Genomic DNA, 13,452 nt, shown 5'->3' with positions numbered 1-13,452 from the left:
AGAGAGAGCAAGCTCCGGGTCTGCCCCACTTTATAGTGCAGAAATCAAAACCTTTAATCCAATATACAAAATAGGGAAATCTCTAATACAAAGTCACTTATCTGAGGCATGATGGGATTGTATCACCCCACATCAAAAAGGGTAGGAAAGGCTTAGTCCTAAAACCAAGCCCCAGGCTACAAGGATCCTGCCTGCCCACAGCCTGCCCCCAACACACATTAACATAATTACACCCATTCCAAGCATAAGGGCAACTAATATCATCACCTGGGAGACGGGCTTCCACGTGGGCAGCACCATCTTTAACACAGTGAGCATATATTTTATCTGCCCAACAATAACTCAAAGAATAAATATCTGTAATTGATATTTATGCCAATGGTCAAGTAAACAACTAAAATGAGAAAAGGTATAGTTCTTTCTTATAAATAAATCATAAATAATAAATGTAGAAGAAATGAGGAAAAAAGAAAATGACCATTAAGGTGCCACTGAATAATTGATGTGGGTAAGTGCAATGAATGTTAAAATTAGTGGGTGATACTTCTTTTCTTTTTATTATCTTTTACTTTTTTTTTTTGAGTGAGAGAGAGAGAGACAGGAACATCCAGCAACCTCTATATTCTAGGACAACACTACAACCAATCGAGTTATTTTTAAAATGAATTGATTGTACTCTGGATGGTCAGGAGGCACAAGGAGGTACATGAACGTTAGTACTACTCAAAGGGTTAAATTGCAATTCTTTCTTTCCCTTTTTTTTTTTTTTTAAAATTTTATTTTTTTTTTTGTATTTTTCTGAAGCTGGAAACAGGGAGAGACAGTCAGACAGACTCCCGCATGCGCCCGACCGGGATCCACCCGGCACACCCACCAGGGGCGATGCTCTGCCCCTCCGGGGCATCACTCTGCCGCGATCAGAGCCACTCTAGCGCCTGGGGCAGAGGCCAAGGAGCCATCCCCAGCGCCCGGGCCATCTTTGTTCCAATGGAGCCTTGGCTGCGGGAGGGGAAGAGAGAGACAGAGAGGAAGGAGGTGGGGGTGGAGAAGCAAATGGGCGCTTCTCCTATGTGCCCTGGCCGGGAATTGAACCCGGGTCCCCCGCACAGCGGCCGACACCGCTGAGCCAACCGGCCAGGGCCTTTCTTTCCCTTTAAGTTTTATTTTCTCACATTAGTTACCAGAAATTTTTGAGTTAAATTGAATGTCTAGTTGCAGTAACTATCTGATTTCATATGCCTGATAATGCTAAATATGAGGAAATTATTTTCCAAGATCAGGATAAAAAAAATAACAAATTTGTTATGATTCTTAATTAGTTAAATATAGTGAATTAGCTATTCAAACTTATGTTATATGGATTGTGACCACATTCAGGATACTGTGTAGTATGGAATATAGGTTTGCCAAGTCTTCTCCTTCGCTCCTCATCACTCACCCTCTGATGGTGAACAGGACAAAGTTTCGCTGCTCCCCTGGCATGTCTCCTCCCTGAGCACCGCCTTAGTGTCATGGGGCTTTTTCATCACTTCTGGTTTGCCTGTGGGCTGAGGGCCTGTACTGACTCTAGAACTCTGAGTCTTAAACCAGTCAATAAGCTGGTGTCACAGAAAGAAGGCAACGGTGTTCTAAGAAACACCAATGCCAAGGAAATGTATCTTACTTCTGTTACTTCCTTATATTAGTTAACCACTTATGCTGAAAATAATGACATAATAAGAAAGGGAAAAATAAGATAACCCATAGTTTCTTTTCCTTTTAGTCTTCCCTTACTCTCAGTAAGTGAAATGTGCATGGATCAAGAAGTTGAGGGCCTGACCAGGCGGTGGTGCAGTGGATAGAGCGTCGGACTGGGACACAGAGGACCCAGGTTCAAAACTCCGAGGTTGCCAGCTTGAGCGCGGGCTCATCTGGTTTGAGCAGGGCTCACCAGCTTGAGCCCAAGGTCGCTGGCTTGAGCCCAAGGTCACTGGCTTGAGCAAGAGGTCACTTGGTCTGCTGTAGCCCCCCACCCCCGGTCAAGGCACATATGAGAAAGCAATCAATGAACAACGAAGGTGCCGCAACAAAGAATTGATGTTTCTCAATTCTCTCCCTTTCTATCTATCCCTCTCTCTGTCTCTCTCTGTCTCTGTCACACACACAAAAAAAGAAGTTGAGGTAAAAATTCTAATCACTGGGTGTAACATGTGGGGCACTCACACACCACCAAGCAATTCTCCAACACCACTGGGCATCCTATAACTCAGCTCAATTCTGACACAAGCAAACCAGAGACAGTACCAGATTCCACAGGTTACAACAAGACTGCCCTCCAATTCAAACGCCAATTGCAAGTCCCTGAGTCCCCATTGTCACTTGTGTTTCTATCTGACTGACTATAAATCAGAGGTTCCCAGAAGACCCTCCTTGGAGTTGATTAATTTGCTAGAGCAGTTCACAAGACTCAAGAAATCAGTTTACTCACTAAATTATCACTTTATTACAAAGGGTATTAAAAGATTCAAATCAACAGCCAGATAAAATTCCCAAATGAAGGAACTTCTATCCTCATGATAAAAGCATTTTGGTTCACCAACCCAGAAGCTCTTTAAACCCTGTACTTTTGGATATTGTGAGGACTTTATTACATAAGCATGATTGATTACATTTGCTATTGGCAATAGATTGAACAACCAGCCCCTCTTTCCCCCCTTAAGGTCAGGGGGTCAGGGCCTGACCTGTGGTGGCGCAGTGGATGAAGCATCGACCTGGAAATGCTGAGGTCGCCGATTCGAAACCCTAGGCTTGCCTGGTCAAGGCATATATGGGAGTTGATGCTTCCAGCTCCTCCCCCCTTCTCTTTCTCTGTCTCTCTCTCCTCTCTCTCTCCTCTCTAAAAATGAATAAATAAAATAAAAATAAAAAAAGGTCAGGGGGTCAGGACTGAAAGTCGTAACCCTCTAATCACATGGTTGGTTCTCTAGCAGTTGCTCCCCTCTTCAAGTGTGACCCAAAAGTCACTATTAGCATAACAAAAGGTACCTTTGTTACTCTCGTCATTTAGAAAATTCCAAGAGTGCTAGGAACTCTGTGCCAGAAATGGGGACAAAGACCAAATATATATTTCTTATTATAAATCATGATGTCACAGCAGTAAAAAGCATCAAGTTATTTCATGTAGTTTTTCCTCTATGAAATCACCAACAAAAAGCACAAAAATGGTAGAAAAAAAGTGCCACTAAGTAAACTGTAAAAAAGACACTTTTTTAGACTTTGAGAGCTGAAATGAAAAAGCAGAATTTTGCCTTATTCAGCCTCAGGTAGGGGAGCATGTATATTGGCCAACTGAAATTCTTCCTGCCCTGTACATGCACATGGCCATGAATGAACAAAAGTGCCACGAGTATTGATTTTGAAGTTACAAATATATTTTCACAAGTAGGTAAATTTACAAAACACAGAATCTACAAATAATGAGGATGTACCAACTACAAAATAAAAATTGTGAAATTTTGGTGATTTTACATATGAGTTAAATGCCTATATATTTGCACTTACACTGGCATTACACAATATAAAGATGAAAGGTAGAATTTATGGTAATAATTTAAAATTCTAACTTTTTTTTTTACCTAGAGTGACATTACGTAATAAGGAACACCGTAAAAAGTCAAGAGAGACTAGAAGGAAGGAAGAGTTTTATATTTTAGAACTTCTAACAACACTTTCTATGTTTTTCTTTTGCCCTGGGTGCCACAAATTAATGTAGCTGTGGCTGTTACAATGGATTTTTCTTCCCTGACCTCAGGTTCATGGGCTTATCCTAAAGCTTGTCACTGGAGTGTGGTGTGGTAAGGTGTCAAAGAACTGTAAAACTTAGTATTGGCAACGCCATTTTAAAGAGAAAAAGTCAGGATTTCTGTCCTGTCCTTTCTTTGGAAAATGGAGGGAGAAGGATATGAAAGTCTCCTTACTTACAAAGACAACTGGGTCATTTAATTTAACTGTAATTCTCTGAAAGAATTAAGGTTATCTGAAGAACTTCCTTTCCCTTTCAAATAAGAGACAAAATTTACATATCCTACACTGATTTTAACTCTCTCTCCTTTCCTGAAATCCTGAGATTAACATATACCTCTTGGCAAAGGAGAGGAGATAGACGCTAAAAGGTTTATGAATGTCTTTGATATATATGTATCAATAAAACGACATCACTATTGTGTTACCTTGAAAGTTTTAACATTTTTTTATAAATCCCCTAGACAAATGTTATAAGCTTGTTAATAATTGTGTCAGAGAGACAAGATGGCGCTGGAGTAGGCGAACGTACCAACATCTACCTCCCAGAACCAAAGTGGATTACAAACTAATTTTAAGAACTATCATCTGGAAAAACCAACTTTGGACTAAACTAAGAGGACTCTTCAACCAAGGAACACTGAAGAAGCCACACCGAGACTGGTAGGAAAAGCAGAAACACGGAGAGGGCTACCCAGCTCCCCGGAGCGAACGGCAGCAGGGAGAGACTCGTGTGGCGGGAAGTGAGTTTAGCAGAGGGGAGAGGGTCCTGAGTCTCAAGAACAAAGCCCCAGCCTGCAGCCCCAGAGCCCAGAAGAGGCATAAGGACAGTATTTAGCTGGAAACAAGTCAGGATACTGTTTGTGAGAAAGAGTCTGATTTCTCAGACCCAGGATCCTTCTTAAAGGGACCGCGCAGAACATCTCTCTCATAACCATTCACCCAGGGCTCCTGGGGATGGGGAGAGAGGAGAGGACCAGAGTAACAGGAAGAGAATGTAATCTAGGAGGCACAGGGAGAAACATTTTGGGAAATAGCCACCCTAACCCCTGGGACGAGCCACTCCCCAAAGCTGAAGTGAATATTTCCCCCGGAAACAGCAATACCAGCAAAGGGAAGCAGGAGAGCAGCCAAACAAGCTCCCCCACGGCACTCAGAGCAGAGTTGCATAAAAGGAGGGAGCTTTTGGGTCTACAGTAGTGAGTGTTAGGGTCCGAGCTGCAACGCCTCTACCCACGCGGCTGAGGACTCACCAGAGGGCAGGCGACAGTGGGAGACAAAAGTGCAGTTCTGCTGGCAGGGGTGGAAGCCAGCTGGCCACCACTGGGCTCAGGTGTGAGCTCAATATTGTCCGGCTGGGGAGAAGGGGGTGTGCAAAAGTGGTCAAGCTCAGCTGACGGCAGCCTGTAATCCAGCCTGCGGGAGAAGGGCGGGAACCCCGGGAAGGGTGGAGACCAGCCCCTGAGCAAGGGCAGAGGAGTACAGCCTTGCCCCGCTGTGCAACCCAGGCTTGTGGTCTGACTTGGTAGCCAGCTCCTCCCACGGGGGTGGAGCCAAAAGCCCAGAAGAGGCGGAATTCCACTACTGAGCTGAGCTTGGGCACGCAGTCCTGCCCAGTGGTAGAGCCAAGGCTAACAGCTGATCCTCGAGCGGGCTCCTCCTGCAAGGGCAGGGCGAAAGTCCGGAAACAGGCGGAGACCCGCAGCTGAGCAAAGGTGCTCGCCAGTGCCCTCAGAACCAAGCATAACATCACACATGGGGGCAGGGCAAAGGCCAAGGTCACCAACGCTTGTGCACCCAAGCGCGTGATCACAGCCACTCCTGTGAAGAGAAAATGCAGAGAAATACAACACAAATAAACCAAGAGAAATCCCCAGAAAAGGACCTAAGTGAATCAGATATAACCAAATTACCAGATGCAGAGTTTAAAATAACGATTGTTAGGATGCTTAAAGATATTAGAACAACCATAGATGGCCATTATGAAAACCTAAATAAAGAGATAACAAATATAAAAAAGGACATTGAAATAATAAAAAAGAATCAGTCAGAAATGACAAATACAATATCTGAAATAAAGAATACAATGGAAGGAATTAAAAGGATGGATGAAGCAGAGAATCAAATCAGCGAGTTAGAGGACATGATAAATAAAGGCACGGAAGCAGAGCAGAAAAAAGAAAAGAGACTCAAAAAGTCTGAGGAAACTCTAAGAGAGCTCTGTGACAACATGAAGAGAAATAACATCTGCATCATAGGGGTTCCTGAAGAAGAAGAGAAAGAACAAGGGATAGAGACTTTGTTCAAACATATCAGAGCGGAAAACTTCCCCCAGTTAAGGCAGGAAAACATTTCACATGTTCAGGAAGCACAGAGAACTCCATTAAAAAGAAACCCAAAGAAACCAACACCAAGACACATCATAATTAAAATGCCAAAGCTAAATGATAAAGAGAAAATATTAAAAGCTGCTAGAGAAAACAAGACTATCACCTACAAAGGAGCCCCCATAAAGATGACTTCTGACTTCTCAACAGAAACACTTGAGGCCAGAAGGGAATGGCAAGAAATATTCAAAGTAATGCAGAACAAGAACCTACACCCAAGACTACTTTATCCAGCAAGGCTATCATTTAAAATTGAAGGAGAAATAAAAAGCTTTACAGAGCAAAAAAAAAAAAAAAAAAAACTCAAGGAATTCACTGCAACCAAACCAAGACTGCAAGAAATGCTAAGGGACCTGTTGTAAACAGATCAAAGGAAAAAAAAAGAATATAGCAAAAGAGGAATACAGTTTTAAAGAAAAAAAATGGCAATAAACAATTACATATCAGTAATAACCTTAAATGTTAATGGATTAAATGATCCAATCAAGAGACATAGGGTAGCTGCGTGGATAAGAAAACAGGACCCATACATATGCTATCTACAAGAGACACACCTTAAATCAAAAGATGCACACAGACTGAAGATAAAAGAATGGAAAAAAGTATTTCACGCAAACGGAAATGAAAAAAAAGCTGGGGTAGCAATACTTATATCAGACAAAATGGACTTTAAAACAAAGACCATAGTTAGAGATAAAGAAGGTCACTACATAATGATAAAGGGAGCAATCCAAAAGAAAGATATAACCATTATAAATATCTACACACCTCATATAGGAGCACCTAAATATATAAAGCAGACTTTGATGGACTTAAAGGGCGAGATCAATAGCAATACTATAATAGTAGAGGATTTCAATACCCCATTAACATCATTAGATAGATCCTCAGGAAAGAAAATTAACAAAGAAATAGCAGACTTAAAGGACATATTAGATCAACTCGATTTAATAGATATCTTCAGAACCTTTCACCCTAAAACAGCAGAATATACATTCTTTTCAAGTGCTCATGGTACATTCTCTAGGATAGACCACATGTTAGGGCACAAAAGCAGTCTCAACAAATTTAAGAAGATTGAAATCATATCAAGCACTTTCTCTGATCACAATGGCATTAAACTAGAAATCAATCACAATAAAAAAATTGAAAAACATTCAAACACTTGGAAACTAAATAGCATGTTATCAAATAACGAATGGGTTAACATTGAGATCAAAGAAGAAATTAAAAAATTCCTAGAAACAAACAATAATGAGCATACATCAACTCAAAATTTATGGGACACAGCAAAAGCAATCCTGAGAGGGAAGTTTATAGCATTACAGGCATACCTCAAGAAGCTAGAAAAAGGAAGTAGAGCTAGTAGAAGAAAGGAAATAATAAAGATCAGAGCAGAAATAGATGACATAGAGGCTAAAGAAACAATACAGAGGATCAATGAAACTAGGAGCTGGGGTTCTTTGAAAAGGTAAACAAGATCGATGAACCTTTAATGAGACTCACCAAGAAAAAAAGAGAGAAGACTCAAATAAATAAAATTAGAAACGAGAGAGGAGAAATAACAACTGACACAACAGAAATACAAAATATTGTAAGAAAATACTATGAAGAACTGTATGCCAAAAAACTAGACAACCTAGATGAAATGGACAAATTCCTTGAATCATATAATCTTCCAAATATCAATCTGGAAGAATCAGAAAACTTAAATAGACCAATTACAACAAATGAGATTGAAACAGCTATCAAAAAACTCCCAAAAAAGAAAAGTCCTGGGCCTGATGGCTTCACAAGTGAATTCTCCAAATAGTCAAAGAAGAACTAACTCCTATCCTTCTCAAGCTATTTCAAAAAATTCAAGAGGAAGGAAGACTTCCAAGCTCCTTTTATGAGGCTGGCATAATTCTGATTCCAAAACCAGGCAAAGACAACACACACAAAAAAATTATAGGCCAATATCCTTGATGAACTTAGATGCAAAAATCCTCAACAAAATATTAGCAAACCGGATCCAACAATATATGAAAAACATCATACACCATGATCAAGTGCGATTCATTCTGGGGAGGCAAGGATGGTACAATATTTGCAAACCAATCAATGTGATTCATCACATAAACAAAAGAAAGGAGAAAAACCACATGATAATTTCAATAGATGCAGAAAAAGCATTTGATAAAATCCAGCACCCGTTCATGATCAAAACTCTCAGCAAAGTGGGAATACAGGGAACTTACCTCAACATGATAAAGGCCATCTATGACAAACCCACAGCCAACATCATACTCAATGGGCAAAAATTAAAAGCAATACCCTTAAGATCAGGAACAAGGCAGGGGTGCCCCCTTTCACCACTCTTATTCAACATAGTTCTGGAAGTCCTAGCCACAGCAATCAGACAAGGAAAAGAAATAAAAGGCATTCAAGTTGGAAAAGAAGAAGTAAAACTATCATTATTTGCAGATGATATGATATTGTATATAGAAGACCCTAAAGTCTCAGTCAAAAAAACTACTAGACCTGATAAATGAATTCAGCAAGGTAGCAAGATATAAAATCAATACTCAGAAATCAGAGGCATTTATATACACTAATAATGAACTGTCAGAAAGAGAAATCAAGGAATCAATCCCCTTTATCATTGCAACCAAAAAAATAATGTACTTAGGAATAAATCTAACCAAGGAGATTAAAGACTTGTACTCAGAAAATTATAAAACATTGATAAATGAAATCAGGGAAGATACGAATAAGTGGAGGCATATACCGTGCTCATGGTTAGGAAGAATAAACATCATTAAAATGTCTATATTACCCAAAGCAATTTATAAATTCAATGAAATACCAATTAAAATACCAATGACTTACTTCAAAGATATAGAACACATATTCCAAAAAATTATATGGAACCAAAAGAGAACACGAATAGCCTCAGCAATCTTGAAAAGGAAGAATAAAGCAGGAGGTATCACACTTCCGGATATCAAGTTATACTACAAGGCCATTGTACTCAAAACAGCATGGTACTGGCATAAGAACAGGCACATAGATCAATGGAACAGAACAGAGAACCCAGAAATAAACCCACAGCTCTATGGACAACTGATATTTGACAAAGGAGGTAAGGAAATACAATGGAGTAAAGACAGCCTCTTCAACAAATGGTGTTAGGAAAATTGGACAACTACCTGCAAAAAAATGAAACTAGATGACCAACTTATACCACTCACAAAAATAAACTCAAAATGGATAAAAGACTTAAATGTAAGCCATAAAACCATAAGCATCTTAGAAGAAAACATAGGCAATAAGCTCTCTGACATCTCTCGCAGCAATATATTTGCTGATTTGTCTCCACAGGCAAGTGAAATAAAAGACAGGATAAACAAATGGGACTTTATGAAACTAAAAAGCTTCTGCATAGCTAAAGACAATAAGAACAGAATAAAAAGACAAACTACACAATGGGAGAATATATTTGACATTGCGTCTGACAAGGGGTTAATAACCAAAATTTATAAAGAACTTGTAAAACTTAATATCAGGAAGACAAACAATCCAATCCAAAAATGGGCAAAAGAAATGCATAGACACTTCTCCAAAGAGGACACACAGATGGCCAATAGGCATATGAAAAAATATTCAACATCACTAATGATTAGAGAAATGCAAATTAAAACCACAATGAGATATCACCTCACACCAGTCAGAATGGCGCTCATCGATAAAACAACACAGAACAAGTGCTGACGAGGATGTGGAGAAAAGGGAACCCTCCTGCACTGCTGGTGGGAATGCAGACTGGTGCAGCCACTGTGGAAAACAGTATGGAGATTCCTCAAGAAATTAAAAATCGAACTGCCTTTTGACCCAGCTATACCACTGTTAAGAATATACCCCAAGAACACCATAGCACCGTTTGAAAAGAAGAAATGCATCCCCATGTTTATGGCAGCATTGTTCACAATAGCAAAGATCTGGAAACATCCCAAGTGTCCATCAGAGGACGAGTGGATTAAAAAGCTTTGGTATATATATACTATGGAATACTACTCAGCCATAAGAAATGATGACATAGGATCTTTTACAACAACATGGATGGGCCTTGATAACATTATATTGAGCGAAAGAAGTAAATCAGAAAAAACTAAGAACTATATGATTCCATACATAGGTGGGACATAAAGATGAGACTCAGAGACATGGACAACAGTGTTGGGGTTACAGGGTGGGGGGAGGAGAAGGAGGGGGTTGGGGGAGGGGAGGGGCACAAAGATCATGGCTTTTCAGAATTTGCCTTATTCCCCCTTTTATCTATAGACAGACAGCAAATAGTTACTTATGGTGTTTCCACTATAAAGACTGCTGTCTTAGGGACAAATGCTGATGAACTATTTCAGCAGTTCCTCCTTCTTCAAAGACTTATATGTCAACATAGAACTCCATGTTTCATAGGACATACTCAAGCTCACTCCATGCTCCCTGGAGCTTTAGCACAAGGGAATGCCCCCCCCCCTTTTTTTTTTCTTTTCTTTTTTTTTCTCTTTTCTTTTTTTTTTTTTTTGTTGTTGTTGTATTTTTTCTTTTATTTATTTATTTTTTGTATTTTTCTGAAGATGGAAATGGGGAGGCAGTCAGACAGACTCCCGCATGCGCCTGACTGGGATTCGCCTGGCATGCCTACCAGGGGGGAATGCTCTGCCCATCTGCGGTGTTGCTCTGGTACAACCAGAGCCATCTAGCGCCTGAGGCAGAGGCTATGGGGCCATCCTTAGTGCCTGGGGTGGCTTTGCTCAGGTGGAGCCTTGGCTGCAGGAGGGGAAGAGAGAGACAGAGAGGAAGGAGAGGGGGAGGGGTGGAGAAGTAGATGGGCGCTTCTTCTGTGTGCTCTGACTGGGAATCGAACCCAGGAATCCTGCACACCAGGCCAGTGCTCTACCACTGAGCAAACCAGCCAGGGCCTAGGAATGCCCTTGTTGATCAAGCTACCCAAAAGAAAATTATATGGAGCAACCATGACAGACCGAGCAAGTCAGTCTCATACTATTCATCACCAGAACGCTGCAGCCCGGTGTAAACAGTTTCAACTTTCTCGGGAAGCAGCATGGCAGATTGGGAAATCCTGTCCAAGGGGTCCTATACTGCCCCTTCATTTGGAGTTAACCCTCAAGAACCCCTACCAGGACAACTTTGGCAGATGGATGTTACTTCATTTGGCAAACAGTCATATGTCCATGTTACAGTGGATACATATTCCGGATCTATAGTAACCTCTGTCAGAACAGGAGAGGCTGCTAAGCATGTTATAGCTCATTGTCTGTATGCATTATTCTATTATTGGATTTCCTAAACTGGCTAAACTGAAAATGCTCCTGCATATGGAGCAAAAGCATTTACTGTATTTTGTCATGCTTACAATCTTTAAAGTTAAGGTATTATTAAAGTGTACTCAGCAAACATTTTAAGGTCAATTTAAAAAAAAAAATTTAAAAGGGGATAGTCATATCCTGGAACTCCTACGGGTCTACCATATCATGTTTTTTTGTTTGTTTGTTTTTGGTGTTTTTTTTTTTTTTTTTGCATTTTTCTGAAGCTGGAAACAGGGAGAGACAGTCAGACATATCATGCTTTTACTTAAAAAAATTTTACATTTCTTTTGAATGCTGATGAACAGGAGACACCAAATCTTTTTCACCTGCAAACTACTACCTTCTCTATTAGATCCAGCTAATAACACTGTTTTGTCTTTTTCCAAATAGCTCCAGATATATGGAAAAGATTTATATAGGCAGATGGGGATCCTCAAACCCCTCAGCGAGATCTTCTGAGTATGGCTTTTAAGATACCTAGAGGCAGAAAAAGCCCAATAGAGATCAGGGGAACTACCAGCTTTTAGGATACACCCTTACAGGCTCCAACGCCCCAAAGGGGTCTCATAGGATGCCATCTGGGTCCTGCTTCAATAGTGGAAAGGAAGGTCATTGAGCTAAAGCCTGCCAGGCTTACATGCCTCTGCTGTGAGGAAACAGGGACACTGGAAGGTAGGCTTCCCCCTCGCTCCTCTAAGGGAGGGTTCAGTCTCTTCCAGCCCTGCTCCAGCCACCTATGACCTAACCTTGCCCAGAAAGCTGGGGTTTTTCACTGAAGGCTGAAGGTGCCCAGGGCCGTCGGCCCCATCTACGACACTGTGGATGAGCCTAGGGTATTTCTTCCAAGAAGCAGGTAAACTGATCTCATTTGCACAAGGGCCACTTAACTATGTTTTGCCTGAATAGTCAGGTTTTTTATTCTTTCCTCAAAGATCTCTGTTGTGGGTGTTGATAGTCCTATTTTCTGCTGCTTTGTTTAATATATAGTGTTTCCTTTATCCCTCCTACCTCAATGCCCCACTCATATTTCAGGCTGGGACCTACTCCTAATTTAGAGCTCTCTTTCCCCCTTTTGCCAACTTCTATTATGAATCTACCTTTGCCACCCAGCTTAGTGTATCCCAAGGTTCTCTTTACCATACCACAGTTGCAGAGCTCCAGGGAAAAGCAACCTGGTCTCCTCTCTCCAGGCAGAGGAGAACAGAAGCTCCATATCCACACATGCTGCAGATGGCTTTTCCAGTCTACCTGAATCATTACCAGCTAGAAGCAGCAGTCATTGGGACTTGGACATGAGCTACAAAGTATAGAATGGTGACAACAATTCTGGTGCCATGAGGACTTTTCCTGGATGTGGACTTTTCCTGGACTCCTGCTCCCTGTGACAGCTCCTAACAGACTGAACTGTGGTTGGGTTGCATTTTTCAGGGATTTGGCATGGTGATGGGCCAACTTGGACTTGGTGAACATGTTAAGGACACTACTCTTTTATGGATTCTTGCTGTATTGGCCAAGAGTTTGCTTAAAGGCTTTTAATCACTGTAAAAAAAAAACAGAAGACTGGATAAAGAAGATGGGGCACATATACACCATAATATACTATTCAGCTAGAAGAAATGATGACATCGGATCACTTACAGCAGAATGGTGGAATCTTGATAACATTATGTGGAGTGAAATAAGTGAATCAGAAAAAAAAACAAGAACTGCAAGATTCCATACATTGGTGGGACATAAAAACGGGACTAAGAGACATGGACAGGAGTGGGGTGGTTATGGGTGGTGGGGGGAGGGAAGGAAGGAGAGGGGGAGGGGGAGGGGGAGGGGTACAAAGAAAACTGGATAGAGGGTGATGGAGGATGATCTCTCTTTGGGTGATGGGTATGCAACAGAACTAAATGACAAGATAACCT

Source organism: Saccopteryx leptura, chromosome 2 (assembly GCF_036850995.1).
Source record: "Saccopteryx leptura isolate mSacLep1 chromosome 2, mSacLep1_pri_phased_curated, whole genome shotgun sequence".
Classification (NCBI taxonomy): domain Eukaryota; kingdom Metazoa; phylum Chordata; class Mammalia; order Chiroptera; family Emballonuridae; genus Saccopteryx; species Saccopteryx leptura.
Note: the sequence above shows the minus strand (reverse complement) of the source record.